This window comes from Panthera onca, chromosome C1, assembly GCF_046562875.1.
Source record: "Panthera onca isolate mPanOnc1 chromosome C1, mPanOnc1 haplotype 2, whole genome shotgun sequence".
In the NCBI taxonomy this organism is placed as follows: Eukaryota; Metazoa; Chordata; class Mammalia; order Carnivora; family Felidae; genus Panthera; species Panthera onca.
Window position 1 is genome coordinate 22,627,078 of NC_138346.1, and position 17,954 is coordinate 22,645,031.

Consider the following 17,954-nt stretch of genomic DNA (forward strand, 5'->3'; position numbering starts at 1 on the left):
CTGAGCCAGTTTATCATTATTATTATCTTTTGTTTTGAAGAAACTGACATACAAAAAGATTAAGTGACTTGCCCATGGTCATTCTACTATTCGTATTGATACACGGATTTTTAGTTTATGTAGTTTAACTGTTATAGAATGTTTCATCATACAGAAACTATGAGTTTTCTCCCCTTTCTTAGCCTTTTGGATTTTTGGGGTTTTTTCTTTCAACACTTTAAATATTTCATTCTTTTTTTTTTAAGAGAGAGAGAGAGAGAGAGAGAGCGCGTGAGTGGGGGAGAGGGGAAGAGGGATAGAGAGAGATAATCTTAAGCAGGCTCCACACTCATCACAGAGCCTGATAAGGGACTCAATCCCACAACCCTGGCATCATGACATGAGCTGAAATCAAGAGTCAGAGGCTCAACCACCTGAGCCACCCAGGTGCCCTGCGGCATGATTTTTGAGAAGTTGGATGTAATTCTTACCTTTGTTCCTATATAGTAAGGTGGTTTTTTTTTTCTTTTGGATTCTTTCAAGTTGTTTCCTCATCTTTGATATTCTGTGGTTTAGAGTATAGGGTTTGTTTTCTTGTTTGTTTGTTTGTTCTATTTTTTGGCACTTATCCTACTTGCTGTTCTCTGAGTTTCCTGAATCTGTGTTTTGGTGTCTGACATTAATTTGTGGGAATTCTCCATCATTATTGTTTCAAATATTTCTTCTGCTTCTTTTTCTCTTTTCTTCTCCTTCTGGTATTCCCATTACATGTATGTTATATATTTTCCAGCACCCCACAGTCCTTAGATATTCTATTCTAAGTTTTTAAATCTTTGTTTTCTTTGTTTTTCAGCTTTCAAAGATTCTATTCTTCTAGTTCAGAGATTCTTTCCGCAGCTGTGTCTGGTCTACTAATAAGCCCATGACAGGTGACTTCATTTTTGTTAGTTTCTTCTTTTTCCCTCTAGCTTTTTTTTTTTTTTTGGTTCCTTGTTAGGATTTCCATTTCTCTGCTTGTGTCATTTTTCTGTTCTTGCACAATGTCTATTCTATCCATTAGTGTCCTTAGTTTATTAACAATAGTTGTTTTATATTTCTGATTTGATAATTCCAACATCGCTGCAATGTCTGGTTTTAATGCTTACTCTCTCTTCTATTATGTTTTTTGCCTTTTGGTAGGCCCTATAATTCTTTTCCTGATAGCTGGATATAATGTACGGGATAAATAAACCTTTATGGTCCTAGGTGTGAGGGTAGGGGAAGTGTTCTCCAATTCTATGATTGGGTTTCAATCTTCTAGTAAGCCTATGCCTCTGCTCTGTGAACTTCACAAATGTTTCTGGCTCACTTCCACCCCCCCCCCCCCCCCCCCCCCCAGTGGGATGATTAGATCCAGCTGGAGTTGGGCATTTCCCTTCCACTGGGTCATTTAGGCAGCAATAAAATCCCAGCAGGTTAATTTCAGGTTAGCTAGTTTCCCCTGAGGGCAGGTGTTATTAAGAAGAACAGTGTTCTGATGGACTTCAAAATGGTTCCTCTTCCTCTTTCCCTGCTAGAAGTCTGAGGGCATTTTTCTTTAATATTTACTGGGTATGGATTGGGGAAATCTGCTCGAGCTCCTGGAGGTAAATCTCACAATACTGTGGGAGCCCCACTAAGTCTGGATTCCCCTATGACTTGTCTGCACTGAGCCTTCAAACATTCACCAATTACAGTTCAGTGTTTCCTTCTCAGAGCTGGTTTCCTGGGTGGATTCCCCTCCTTGAGAGTTTCTACTTTGGTAAGCCATAACTCCCATATTTACCTGTTTGTCTCTCCATTCTTGGGGACTGTGGTTTGCTCTGTGTCCTCCCCTCTCTTAGGGATCCAAGAAGAATTATTGACTTTTTAGTGTGTATAGCTTTATACTTGTTTGAACATAACCATGACTTCCCAACTCCTTAAACAGGCAACTGGAAACTCATTCTTATTCTCTGTTGATGGACCTCTGTTTCCAGTTTTCTACTTTGAGAAATAATGCTACAATAAGCATACTTCTACAGTTCTCCTAGAGGATATGTAGGTACATATAACTAAAAGTAGTATTTCTGGCTTATACAATACTATGTTGTCAACTTTACTAGATTTAACCAAACTTTTTCAAAGGTTAAACCAAATTACCCTCCCATGAGCATGGTTGGGTGTTCTTACCTCCCCATTTCCTCATCAACACCTAATATCACCAGATTTTTATCTTTGCTGGTCTGATAGATGTGAAATGATATTTTATTGTTGTAATATAGTGGTATCACACTATCCTCACTTAAAAAATGCAGACATTAAGGCATAACAAGTTTAATAATTTAAAGACACAGACCTAATAGAGATTCCTATAGAAAAGGAAAGCTGGGTCACTGAAATAAAAAACTTTCCCTTTTGATAATTCTCTCCATGCTCGACATTCCAGTTGTATTCAACAAGTTGTGAAAAGAAAACTGGCCAAAAATAACCTGACTTTTAGAAGTTTTCAATCCATAGTAGATTCTTGAGAATATCTAAGTGGTATAGTGTGTGTGTGTGTGTGTATGTGTGTTTGTGTGTGTGTGTGTGTGTGTGTGTGTGTGTATATATATATATGTATATACATATACATATATATGTATATGTATATACATAATATATACATACATACATACATATATATATATATTTTAATGGCCCTGGGCTGGGTAGAAGGGTTGGGTTATACACCTGATTTTTATCACTAGATAATTGTGGGTAAACATTTAATCTGTTTGATACTTAGTTCTCTCACCTATAAAATGAAGGAGTAAGATCAAAGAATTTTATTTCTCATGTCTAAAAGGACATTCCAGGCTCTACCTCCCCTCCCTACCCCAGTTGATAAGACAGAAGCTGAACAACTTTGGTTAGAAAAGAAAAGGCCCACTTAGCCTTCTCCTTATTTTCCATATTCTCCATTCCACTTCTGTGTACATTTCTTAAGGCTCCAGGGAATACAGCTTAAAAACCACTGGGTAAAATAGTTTATGAGACCTGTTCCTGGTGCTAATAGTTAGCAAAAGTGCATATCCTAAAAAAATGGTCCAATGTTGTCAAATGCACGTGTTCCCTCAACTTGGGGCTATTTTTAGCAATGATCTTGTTACACCATGAGGCAATTTGTATCCTTTAAGCATATGCTGGCATTTAACAAGTGATGATGCTGATATCTGTCCCACTGACAGTTTTGTATTTATACCAGTAAAAGCCTTGTTCTGGATTACCTGACTCAGGAGAGATGCATTTTCATACACAAAAGGTCATATTCCGTATTTAAGCATTGGTTACCAATTATTTACTCAAATGCTTATAACTATAATGACTCACCCCAACATGTAGTAGATGGAGTTCCAGAAGCAATCTTGGTGTCCTAAAAGATGACTGGTTTCTGGTCTTTTTGTGCAAGCTGCTTTAAATGGCTCCTCCTCCAACTCTATTAAGAAGGAAAATCAAAATGGATTCAAGGGAGCCAATTAGAATATATTTTGCTTTCTTTTGCCAATTTGCTTTCAGCTTATATGGTCTTTTCTTGTGAGAATATATCAGTTTACATTTTGCATGGAGAGAGTGAGATCTTTTGCATTTTTAATATTTAATTCCCAGCCAAATGCTCCTCGATGTAGTGGAAAGCTTATTATAATTAGTCCCTTGGATTTGATAAACATTCATGCGATTAAACCCAGTGATCAACATGTAAGCACACATATTTATTAACTGGTATCTGAAGTATTATGGAACAGGAAAAAGTATATGTGGGAATGATAGAAAAAAATTAACCAGGGATTTAAGACTAAGCAACCTGATGAATAATTTATTGCCTTTAGATCATTTTATTTATTTATTTATTTATTTTTAAATTCATGAAGGCATGAAAAATTAAGCCACAGAACTATTTCCCTCTGCTAAGGGAAAGAAAACATCGAAAGCCATTAACATCACATTACTTTAAGAAAACCGGATCTCTGCTGGAAGTGCTTGAATTTTCTAAACCAAAGCCTGGAATTTTCTTCAGTGATGATGGTGACTTTTAGGCTGGGCAATTGGGTACAGACTGGTGCTGTATAAATCTTCTTCTGTTAATTGGAAAAGGAGACAGTAAAATGAGAAAGAATAAGAGTTGCATTTCCCAGAAATGTAGATATTCTCTAATTGGCTACTTTCAGTGTCAAAGGTGATCCTTACACAGGAAAAATAACAGAAAAGAAATGGAGAAAACAATACATTGGACAAGGAAAAGATTTATTTATTGATTTTTTTGCTTTTTGAACAGAGAAGAGGTTTAAAGAAAAAAATGATTTTGTCATTTCACGTAAGGATAAAAAATAGAACACTGTTTAGGCTTGAATACCATAGTTTAGAGATGAACTTGGGATTCGAAGTGTTCACCCTCTTGTCTTGAGTAATTGAAAAAGTAGAATCACTTTATTTCTGCTGTAGGATCTTCCTGAGGTTTATTAAATATATTGTTTTATAATAAAAATTTAACAGCACAAACATTAAACATTTGGGGAACAATTAAAATATTTTATAGCTCAACCATATGCTGGAATGTGCTGATTAAAATTAGACCCAAAGAGCTACTAAAGAATTATTTTTTTAATAATATTTATTGATATGAGAATGCTCATCTATAATTGAAAAAAGCAGATTACAGAATGGAAATTGACGTATGTTCTCAGTTTTATAAGAAAATGCATATTTACATATTGTGTATATAGAAAAAGGACAGGTAAGAAATAAAACACTATTCATTTCCCTATCAGTAAATATAAAATTACTAAAACATACAAGCAGTTTCCTTTGATTACTTGGTAGTTTTATGATAAAACCCCTTATATAAACATTTTTCCTTTTCCTTTTTTAATTCTTTGCCACAGCACAGTGCCTGACATCTACTAGATTGTTAACTTACTGAATATGACAGTAGATTGTCACAGTTGAGTACACTGTACATTCAAATGAGGAAAAATGTGCTTAATTTTTCTGTCTTGTATGGAGTTATTTTAATGAGGAGATTATGTGCTTTGTATGGTCCACTGCTTAAAAGTATAGGTTTCAGAATCCAAATGCTTAGGTTCAAGTCCAGTTTGATACTTAGCTGTGTGACTTCAGACACATGGCTTACCCTGTCTATTTTGACTCAGTTTTTTATGGGGGTACTGGAAGCATTGAATGAGATGACCTTTTTAACAGTGCTTAACATAATGTCTGACACATTGTAAATGTTTATGGTAGCAGCATTTTTATTAAGACAAAAAAATAAACTTAGAAATAATTTATTTGAGTGGTTTAAACTGGAAAAAGACTAGGTCACAGCATAATGATTTTTAATGAGACGCTTTAAGGGGCTAGATGATGATTATCACAAATACTTTTAAAATTTGACACATAATCTTATTCTGTAAAGAAAAGATTCTGTAAAGTAGTATGTACATGTAATCCCATTTATACAAATCTTTTTCTATTATTTATTACTCAGCTATCCACCTATCCATCTATCCAGAGAGATATCTAGAGTGATGTTAGCACTGGTTATTTCTGAGAGGTGTGACTTTAAGCGATTGCCTTATTCTTTATACTTTCCTATAATTGAGCATTTTATGAATATGCATGATTTGTAGAAACTATAAAGATATTATTTTAAAAATCATAGAATAAAAATGTCAACTCGTCCTTTGTTAAAATAATTATAAATCTAATTTAGTAGAAACAGAATTAACAAAATTTTGCTGTAACCTATAGGTGAAGTGACAGAATTGAATTTGTACTATTATCTTTTCATGATACAGAGTTGATGTAGAATAAATTTAACAGAGAATTTGTAATTAGGAGAGATGAGATTCTCACACATTTTAAAGCTTCATTTTGCATAAGAAGAATAGGTCTTATGTTCTGGAGGATTTGAGCAAATATGTTCTAATTGCATATGGTTGTAGGAAAGTATTACAAAAAGATATTCATGTTGGAAATAATTATTTGAAATTATTTCTATGCTGTTTCTAACACTAATATTTTTGATAAAAATGAGAAAGAACTACCTCATAATTATTGAGTTCATATAGAAAATCTCCATAGAACAAAACCCCAGTTGTTGAATTCCATTTACATGAGTTGTTAACAAACACAACTCCTTGCTACAGTGGATGCTGTGGTGCAGCACCCACATCCTCCTCTGGTTGTGCCCAGTCCCCAGCTGCTCAGGAGGAGTGATTCTCCTACAACCTCAGGGAAGCTGCTTGGAAAAGGCTCTGTCCTGGGGCACCTGGGTGGCTCAGTCAGTTGACCATCTGACTCTTGGTTTTGGCTCTAGTCATATTTTAATGGTTTGTGGGTTCCAGCCCCATGTTGGGTTCTGTGTTCCCAGTGCTGCAAGTGAGGAGCCTGTTGAGATTCTCTGTCTGTCCCTCTCTCTCTGCCCCTCCCCTGCTGGTTCCCTCTCATAAACAAACAGACATAAAAAAAAAGTCCTTGTCTCTTCCTGGGGGGCAGTAGTTTTATCTTGGGCTCCCATCTCACTCCTGCCTCCTCAAAAAGTTAGTTACCTCAACAATGCTGAATGGCATACTTCTACATATATTTGTTGACTTAATGATGTTAAGTAACCTCTAGATACTAACCACTGGAAAAACTGAGGAATTTAGTATGTATATGATACCTTTCATTAACTTCTGGAATTTTAAAGTATTATTCTGTTCTTCTAATTATTTGTTACTCTAGAGTTATAAATTATATACTTAAACCTCCAGTTTTTGAACCACTAATTTTAAGCAGTATTTATTGATGTAAAACGATTTCTTATCTTACACTATCTGCCACTCTTTTTCACTCCTTCTGGTCAGCAATTTCATTGATTTTTATAGAGGAGATGAGTATTAGGATATACGTGTATACATATTTTTATACATATGTGTGTGTCATTTGCGCATACATAGATAGGGAAATATATTTTTTCTATATACTTGAAAGAGATATAAATATATTTGCAAAATATTCATTCTACAATTTTGAATCCATTTGTCCCAGGTTAATATAAAATTTAAAACAACAAACATTAAATAATATATTATTATTATGTGAGTTTTATTTGTTGTAGAACTAAACCAAGAAGTTCCTGATTAGATCCAGAAAGAAGGAAATATAATGCTATGTCACTAAATGTTTCCATGCTATTTGAAAGAGAATCTTCTCCATGTTGAAATCAAATGGATTCTTTTTTACTTTACTCAATAGGTGGCTTCCTATTTGGACCATGGCTTCCTTTTATAGTCTTTTTTTTTCTCCCTAGAGTTTCTAAATGCTTTTTTTTTAAAAATGAAACCTTTAAGATTTTCTGCATTCTTTAAGAAATATGATTGAATCACTCTTTCTAGGGACCTCTCACTTGTTATTATAATCTGACCTGCCATACTGCTATACTCCTGGGATATCCACTTACACTCCTGGGATGGGTTTACTCTTTCTTAGGCTCCATTTCTTTTTCTTGGATTTCCTTCTTCATTTCTGCAAGAATATAACTTTCAGCATTGTTTTCAGAAAGGGTCTTGGAGCAAAAATTTTCTGACGCCTCACATGTCTGAAAATGTAATTTTTTGTCCACACGTTTGCTTTATAGAGGTAGCCATAAAATTATAAGTTTAAATAATTTTCCCTAAGACTTTTGAAGACATTAATTCTTCTCTTTCAGAGTTCCATGTTGTTAGGGTTGATATTCACTGGATTCTCTTTACTATCAAATTTGCCCTCCCTATACCCCAGGCTTTCAGAGCTTGATTTTCATCTTACACTTGAGAAATTTCGCCTGAAAATGGCTAAGTGGGAGCCTTTGTCATTCACTCTTCTTGACATTAGATGACTCTTCAATCTGAAATGTGTGTAATTTTTAGGGAAATTTTTTCTTTGCTTTGCTCATCTCTTTGCATTAATTTTGTTTTATCCTTATGGAACGCCTAGGAGACAGATGTTGTGCCTTCTGGATCTAGCTTCTGTGTGCTTTAATTTTCCTCTGCTTCATCGTTTTGTCTTCTAGCTTTAAATTCCAAGTGATTTATTTTTGTGTTATCTTTCAGATGTCTAACTTGGTCTTCAGCCATATCCATTCTTAGATTCAATCTCTCTAGTGAATTTTATATTTTGGTAATTATATGTCTATGTAATTTCCAGGAATCCATTCTTGTTTTCAAATTCCCTTTTTTTTTTTTTTTTTTTTTGTAAATAGCAACCTGTGCTTATTTTATGGAGGTAATATTCTGTTATCTTTGGGGATAATTACAGATTAATTAGAATTGAATTAAACTCAAAATGGAAACAAGGTATTTCCAATTATTTGTATCAGTTCTGTTTCCCTTACTGTTTGTTCATCTTGGTCATCTTCTCTCCTGCATTTATTTTTATTAAATGTCTGACAAGACTAGGTTAACTTGTATAGATGGCAAGTGTAGATTTCCTTTGCTGTTGAGTAAATCTTTTATTAAAAGACTTCTCACTTGAATGGGAAGGTATGTTGGGTTAAAAATGTCTGCAAATTCCTTGGTACTTTCTTCGTTGAGAGGTGAGAGGGTCCATGTCTCTGCCTTTTGATTCTGGATAAATTCTGGTTATTGCCTCACTAATAGAACACAGTGAAAGTGGTGATGCACCAGTTTCTGAGATCAAGAAGTAACTTCTTCCTGTCTCTTGGAAAAACTAGCTCTTGGAATCCAGTCACCATGCAGAGAGGAAACCTTATGGAGAGGCCACATAGGAGAGGAACAAAGGTTCCTGCCTGACAGCCTGGGCAAGCTCTCAGCCAGAAGACAGCACAACTGGCCTGTGATGTAAGTCACCTTGGAAGTAAGTACTCCAGCCTCACTGATGCTGTGTGGAGCATAGATGAGCTGTTCCCATCAGGTTCTACCCAAACGGCTAGGAATAAGTGCTTATTGCTTTTTTAAGCTATTAAGTTTTGGGGGTGGTTTATTATACAATAATAGATAAGTAGAACAGAGTCTGAAACAGGATCTGTGAGAATGCCCAAGTTCTGTTGATGGAAGAGTTTCCTTTTGAGGTATGTGGGCACGGAGCAGCAAGGCAAAATGAAACTCAGGAAACATTATGCTGAGTGAATTAAGCTAGACAGAAACCAGAGTATGTACTGTATAATTCTATTTATGTAAATGTGCAGAACCGACAGAACTTCTCTACAGTGATAGAAATCAGATCAGTAGTTGCCTGGGTAGAGCATGGAGGGACTGGCTGAGAAAAGTCATGAGGGAATCTTTGGGGTAATGGAAATGTGCAGTATCTTAATTAGGATGGTGATTACACAAGTATGTACATTTGTCAACACTTGTCAGACTGTTCCCTTAAAACAGGTGCATTTTACTGGATGTGAATCCTGTCTTTATTAGGCTGATTTTTAAAATATGATTACTTGGGGCACCTGGGTGGCTCAGTCAGTTAAGCATCCGACTCTTAATTTTGGCTCAGGTCATGATCTCATGGTTATGAGACTGAGCCTCTTGTGCAGCTCTGTACTGACAGTGTGCAACCTGTTTGGGTTTCTCTCTCTCTCTCTCTCTCTCTCTCTCTTCCCCTCCCCTCACTTCTCTCCCTCAAAATAAATAAGTAAACTGAGAAAATGATTACTTTTCTCCTCCACCATATATATTCATTTATATATATAAATAAGTAAAGTGAGAAAATGATTACTTTTCTCCTCCACCATATATATTCAGATTCAATGCCACTTAACCATTTTAAACAAATCCAAATTTCTTTCTCTGGGATTCCAGGCTCTCCGTGCTCTGGCAAATGCATTCTCCATGGCCCATGCCTACCAATCTAGTTTCTATTCCCAAATATGGGTGTTTTTTCCTTGTATATATGGCTTAGCTCTTCCTATTACCTCCTCACAAAAGGCTTTCCTGCCATCATTTTTAAATGATCAAATCCTACTTTTAAAACTAAAGTCTAATTAAAAAAAATCTTTCTGGATTCCACAGTCTGAATTGCCTTTCTCTTTTTGAGCTATGACAGTATGTTCCCACACCATTCCTGTAGAATGTGTGCTCCTAGGTCTTATGCTATAACCAGATATGTATGGTTGTCTCTCTCAGCAGACCTAAAGTCTTAGAGGACAAGGGCTTTTTCTTACTCAACTTATAACTCCAACAATTCTGTCTGTAATAAATGCTCAATAGATGTTGGTTAAATTGAATTATCTGAACAATTCTAAAATATCTTCTTTTTGGATAGGGCTGACTGCTAATTACGATTATATTCTTTTGTACAGCACTTTTCCCCTGCCTGTCACTTCAAATTAGCTTTATTGTCATCTTGTGATAGGACTTACTTGTCATATACACTCCCATCCATCCTTCTCAAAATCTCTATTGTATTGATATCCGCCCCCCCTTTTAAAAATAGTCTTTTTAAAAAAGTGTTTGTTTATTTTGAGAGCGAGAGAGAGTGTGTGTGAGCCAGTAAAGGGCAGAGAGAAAGGGGGAAAGAGAATCCCAAGCAGGCTCCATTCTACGAACTTGGAGTCTAATGCAGGACTTGATGCCTCCACCTGCGAGATCATGACCTAAGCTGAAATCAGGAGTCTGATGCTCAACCAATTGCACAACCCAGGTACCCCTGACATTCACCTGTTATTCCAGGATCCTTTCTTATAAAACCATCTGTCTTTCTACTAAATGCTGGGCTGGTTTTTCTCTGGGTCTGCTGGACTTTGACCACTCTGGGACTTCCTGTGCCTCCTGCTACACACCACACGTTAACTCTGAGAACATGGCTCCTTCTGCTCTGCTCTATTAATTATCCTTTCTTCATCCAGCTTTGCATTCTGGAAATCCTGTGAAATCTCTCAAGTACAGGCTACCTCTGTTCTAATTTTTTTGCTGTTTTGAGTTCATAAACATTTACTAGGGGCGGCTGTGTGGCTCAGTCAGTTAAGCATCGGACTTCAGCTCAGGTCATGATCTTGAGGTTTGTGAGTTTGAGCCCTGTGTCTTAGGGCTCTGTGCTGACAGCTTGGAGCCTGGAATCTGCTTCAGATTCTGTGTCTTCCTCTCTCTCTCTGCCCCTCCTCCTGCTCACACTCCGTCTCTCCCTCTCTCTCAAAGATAAACAGTAAAAAAAATTGAATAAAAACATTTACTAATATTTTAGTAAAGATAAATGAATATGAACATTCAGTATATTACCTTTAACAGATATTTCCAATGTAATATTCTAGATATCCTAATCCTTTACAATTATACATCATTTCTTTACTGCGTTATTTTTGCAAACCACTCCTCTCCTTGCGGCTTCACTTCCTTATTTATAAAATGATCGAGGTAGACAATATGAACTTTAAAATATTTCAGGTTTTACATTCCAGTGCATTAGAGTTCTAAATAGATAAAAAGTTATTTTTCCAATATTGAAAATTATTTATGTACACCTCCCTTAAGATGCAATTTTTAGGGAGAGAAAATAATGCTGTAGATTTAAGTGAGCTTGCATATGTTTTAGCAAGCATTCCCATTCACAGTTTTTGAATGAGCTAGAAAACATTGTTTCCCCACAGAAAATCCTTATTTCCATTTTGCACAGAGATCCGATCTTCCTTGAAGAAACCAAAACGGAGGCTAAGAAACTGAAACTCTCATAATCCCCGAATGTGCTGTGTCAGCTCCAATGTGTATGTGTAGCTTTTTAGAATGATGTATTTACTGTGCACATAACAGGGTAATCTTAATTGTCATTGGAATGTTTGATAAATAAACACAAGTAGTAAGAAGCTATCATTGTGAACAATGCATCCCATGTTATTTATCACTGATTACAATATTTACTCGTATATTTTCTCCAAATTTCCAAAGACCTGTACCATTAAAACAAGGAGAGGTGCAAAGTTAGGCCCATGATAGTGGAAATTTGATCATGGCAGAGTGAAATGCAGTTTCTTTTCTGGTGGGTTGTGTAGTTTTTGTTCTTTTGTGGGGGAACTTTATATGTACACTAAAATATTAGTGATTTTTCAGTTAATAATTAACCTAAGTTCCCATAATTCAGGGATGTAGGACTGTTACTATTGGAAATTATATATTGTAGCATAACATTAGTATAGGAGAAATAGAGAATAAAGAGCCTTTAACAGTTCAGGAAGGGAAATCCCTGTGTAACTATGGAGCAAAGTATGCATTTGAATTGAAGGGTGAGTGGGGCTCCTTCTGACCTGTGAGGAAAAGGAAGAATAATCAAGAAAAGGCTCACATCCTGGTGTCTGGACTTCAAAGTAAGGAAGCAATCAGAATCAGGGGGGGATTGTCAGTACTGTGAGATTACCCTAGGGAGAAGAGTTGCTTGTTAAGCAAGTACACCTAACTCACTATTAATATTAATGCTTTGGTTATACAAAAACAAGATCACATTTCAGCACCTTAGAATTCCCTCAGGGTGTGTTTTAGCTTGCCTTTCATATTTCCATAGAGACTTGTGTTATCAATTTAATATGTAAACTATTGTGATTCAGGACCCCTACCTGGAAGGGATAAAAAGGGAATGTTTAGCCAGTTCCCCTTTTGGAAACAAAACCTGAGAAAACCATGTTTGTTTTTCATTTTCTTGTTCCAAATGATGCAAGACGAAGCAAATGCCAACAAGGTTAAAATGAACCCATCAAACACACTTGCATATATAATTTAATGCGTGTCCAGTAGCAACATGAGACACACGCATTCTAAGAACTCACTTTTGCAACCAGAGTCTCAATGAGAATAAAAAATGCCATGGTAGGTATCTGAAGTTCATAACTGATGATGTTTTGAGTCTGGCCAAATAAAACCAACAACCAATGATACAATTATATCATTTCAACCAGGATCCCTTACTTTTCTCAGGTGGTACCCAGTATAATATGACTCATACAGCAAAACAATAACGTGGTACTAAAATCAAAATTTTTCATTTCCTCTTCTCAAGATCTAATGGGATCTATGCAGCAACGGTTACCTTTCCTCTTCTTTAAAACTTATAAATGGGAATGTTTTGGTGTAACATCGTTCAACTTTCACAATCTACTTTCAACTATTTTAACAAACCTCAGTGGTAAGGTTCGTTGTTGGGGTGACTCAGACATGTTTCTGAGGACACAGGGTTTGTTTGTGGATGTCCTCATGAGATTGATGCTTTCAGAAGCAGAGGTACTTCCTACTGATTGCTGGCAACACCAAAACAAAACAAAACAACCCTGCTTTTCCCTGATGATATTCTTGATGCTGCTGCTTATCAAAGGTTGTCAAGGCATAAAATCACCTTCAGCTACCCCTCCATAAAACAAGAGAATTCGGGACCCATTTACGCCCAGGTGAACAGAAAGGAGCAGCGTGGTGAGGATAACTTAATAGCAAAGGGCAAGTTGAGAGCTCTCTCAATGCTTAGAGATCAATTGCCTTTCCACATAAAATGAAGTCGTCATATTTCTAAGCATCTCCTCAACAGCTTCATTTTCCCCTTTATTTCCACCTTGACTGTATATGCCCTATTGGGTTTCATGAGAGATGATGACATAATTTTCAGAAGAGCCTTACAAGTCAAGATGTAGGTGACTCAAGGTTTTATAGGAAATCTGCCTTCAAGAGGGATGAAATGATTCTGTGGGACTGCTTCCAAATTTATCACTGCCTAGAGAGCTTACTGTATTAATTTTATGCATGAATGCCTTATTTGTTTCATATGAGATCCAGCACTACACTACTGGAGCAAAATATTACATCTGGGAAAGGATTGGGTCACTAATGCTTTGTCATCAAGGATCATTGGACACAGATTTTGTGCAATCTTTCATGTGTTTATTAAGTGATAAATATTAAAGCATATTGGTCTGTACATGCAAAGGAGTGACATTTGAAATTGGTTAGTGAAGTGACATTCCACTTACGGCACAAGTGCAGCTGTGTCTGTCAGCAGTTCAATCTACTTGTTGGTCTTACTCTTCTAGTTTTGACTCTGGCATTTATGGAAAAAATAATCTTGGCCTGATTTTACTTCATGGGATTTTCTCATGGCCTAATGGCCAACTTCTTGCTTTGAAGAAAAGGGGGAAGCAAGGTAGGATGTGAGGGGCAGGTGCAGGTGCTAATGGATGTCTCTGCCTATCTATAAAGTAATTGTAGAGATGGAATTTATATTGTAATGGTTGACCCTTGAACAACATGGGTTTGAACCGTGTAGGTTCTTCACTTATACAAGGTTTTTCCCCCCAATGAATATAGTCCAATGAATATAGTACTGTAAATGTATTTTCTCTTATGATTTTAGTATTTTCTTTAGCTTACTTTATCATAAGAATACAGTACATTATATATGTATTATATATACATCATATATATATAAAATACATATATAAAACATACAAAATACACATTAGTCAACTGTTTATGTTATCTATAAGGCTTCTGGTCAGCAGTAGTCTATTAGTAGTTAAGTTTTAGGGGGTCAAAAATTACATGCAAATTTTTGACTGTGCGGGGGCATCAGCACCCTAACTCCCACATTGATCAATAGCAAACTGTAGACAATTATTCTTTTATTTGGTGATTCGTAACAGATTCAGATTGCTTGGGTTTGATTCTCAGCCCTGCTGACTGTAGCTTTCAGAACTTGGTCAGGTTAATCAATCTCTCTACATGCAGCTCTACATTTTCTCTGTTTTATTGATGGGGAAGTGAGGGTGAAGAGAATTTATTAATATTCCAGAGTCTACACATTTACTAAATGGTAAAGTTGAGGTTTGAACCTACGCTGTCAGTTTCCAAGTCCGGGCTTTTTATATCATGTTCCACTGCCTTCAATTCATGTAAATACTTAGAACAATATCTGGGATTTAGTAAATGTTTAATATGTCTGAGAACATTAGCTATCATCATTATTATTAACATTTTTGTAAACTACATATGCCAGTCACTATGCTAGATGTTGGGGGGGTAAAATTGAACCCAAACCAGTACTATTCCCTTGGAGATGATGATTGATCGGCAGAGAATGGTGCTTTAAAAGTATACTTTAAATGACACTTTAAAAAGACTAAAAAGTGTCTAATTATAAACTATAATAAAGGCTGTAAAGTGAAGATACTTGGGACTCTAATAGTTTATAACAGGGGAATCAGACCTAAACTAAGGAGAGGGAAAGTCTTCCCCAAAGAAGTGATCTTTAAACTGAGATTTAAGAGTGAGTAAATGCTAGCTAGATAAAGCAAATGATTGGAGGAAAGAAGTGGTGGTTGGAAGGATTATGTTCCAATCAGAAGAGAAATGGGAGGGAGTAGAGACTATTTGGGATGACTGAAGATGGTAGGCTACAGGAAATGGAGGCACAAAATGAGAGGTCAGCAGGGAACAGATATTGTAGGATTATGTGGATGATGTTAGGGCATTTGGGTTTTTCCTAAGTGTATGGGAAATCATTGTAGAGGGGGGGTGGGTTTAAACTGAGGCTTACAGGTCTTATAAAAAGGTCATTCTGCCATCAAGATATTCACATATCCCAAACTTCCCCACCAACAGATTACTCAGAAACTGTGATCACTCAGAATGAGTACCAATGGGACACTCAACCTTCCCCATCCTTTTTGATCACAACTGTTTAAAAAAACAGCATCAACTTCTAATGCTGTGAATTTTGCTCCAGGGTCCATGGATATACTAGGTACAATTGCTTTCCTCTCTTTTGGTAAACTCTAAACATGTGAGTTCAATGTTAGTGTCAGGAATTATCATTGCTACATCTCAACACTGTCTGGTACTGTTGCTGGCCCCAGGTGGTCTTCTTCCTCTTGCAAGTTATAATTTATTATTTAAAGTTCTGTGTTTGAACCATTTCCCTAATTTCCATATTCATTGTCTTTTTCATTGATTCTGTACTATAATCTCCATTTTTATAATCTATCATTGATTCTAGATATAATCTTCATTCTGTTATCTAGCAAACATTTCTTTCTTCTTTGTAAGTACGAGATTATGTGCTGAGTAACACAGCTGTGAGAAGACACGGTTCTTGTCTTTGTGGAGCTTAGATTTAGATCTGGAGGTGACTTCCAAAGGTCCAGAACTGTTCATCCAGTGGTCTGTTGGACTGTCTCCAGTATCAACACTTGGAAATTACACAGTATATTCCCAGCAAATTTACTATGACAGTTCCAAATTTTAAATTTTTTTTTTTTTTCAACGTTTTTTTATTTATTTGTGGGACAGAGAGAGACAGAGCATGAACGGGGGAGGGACAGAGAGAGAGGGAGACACAGAATCGGAAACAGGCTCCAGGCTCTGAGCCATCAGCCCAGAGCCTGACGCGGGGCTTGAACTCACGGACCGTGAGATCGTGACCTGGCTGAAGTCGGACGCTTAACCGACTGCGCCACCCAGGCGCCCCATGACAGTTCCAAATTTTAAACTTTAGAGCTTCCTTGGCTGTCTCCTTCTCCACATCCTATTGTCCCATTTACCCCTCCTCACTAATTCTCCTAATTGAGACACTCAGCAGAAACTTCCCCTACTTTGTTCTGCACATTCATCTCTTCCTTTCTATTTCCACAGCTACAATCCTAGTTAAGATTAGTGCTTTCGCACTTGGATTGTTGCTCTAATATCCTAGCTGATCTCATGGATCCGTAGTCATTCTCTTTAGTCCTTGCTACATCTTTGATGGCAGATACATCTTCTTAAAATAGTTCTGCTATGTCACTTTTAACTTTCATCAAAACTTGAAAACTCTCTGGGGTGCCCACATTCCTACTGAAAGAAATCCCAACTGTTCAGATTGATACTCCAGACCCAAACTTTCAGTGTAGTTTTTGCCCCTTCAGTCATCCTACATTTCAGTTAAACTATATTACTGCTTTTCTCCAAACATGCCTCACAGTTTCTTACTTTTGTGTCTTTTGCTAATGAGGCTCCCTCCATCTGGAATATCTTTCTGAAACATGTCATCTGTCAAATTCCATCTTTCAAGACCCATCCAAAATGCCACCTACTTCATTAAGCCACTCTTGAGTTCCCCACCGAAATAGTGTTATTTTTAATTAATTTATTTTTTTACCCTGAAAGCAGACAAACACTGATAAAAGTCTGCTTGTAAACAGCTGTTCATTTAAGCAGCTTTTTATTAAACTATCAAATTAAAAGAAAACACTGAAACAAGTACACTTTCTCAGGTTATGTACCTATCCCAGCCTATACTATCATCCTGTGAACTTTAAGCTTGTGTATTCATTCATCTTACAAATATTTGTTGGACATTTGTTATGCTCCAGACCCTCTGCCCATGGGTGGACAAAAGTGGAAAGCTCCTGAGTCTATAAAGTAGGTCCATAAAGAGGTTGTCTTTGTGCTAGCCTGGCAGGAAGTTTTAGAATTGAAACCTGGACAAGTGTTCCCCAAGGGGAAGAATTAGTGATTTTATTAAAGAATGTGTGTCTGAGGGTCTAAGTGGCTCAGTGTATAAAAGGCAGCAGACCCACAGTTCAAACTCTTCTCAAGTGGTGGTGGGTTCATTCTGTTCCTCCACTGCACCCTAAGGCAGTGACAAGGGAGGCCATGCTATTTATTTATTTGTGTCAGCGTCTGTATCTTTGTCCTCCATCCTATGCTCTGCTTTTTTGATGGAGAGCAAACCAAATTAAAAATCCATTTTGAACTGTGCCCAAATGATAATTCTCACCCTGTATATATCTGGTTAGGATCTTCAACACTCTGTTTTTGAACAGTCAAATCTCACAAAGGTAGGGAGTAGGCTTTGGCACTCCACACCATCAGTATACACTTTGATATCTATTAAAATTAAAATCTGTTAATGTTTTTATTTTTGAGACAGAGAGAGACAGAGCATGAGCAGGGGAGGGGCAGAGAGAGAGGGAGACACAGAATCCGAAGCAGGCTCCAGGCTCCGAGCTGTCAGCACAGAGC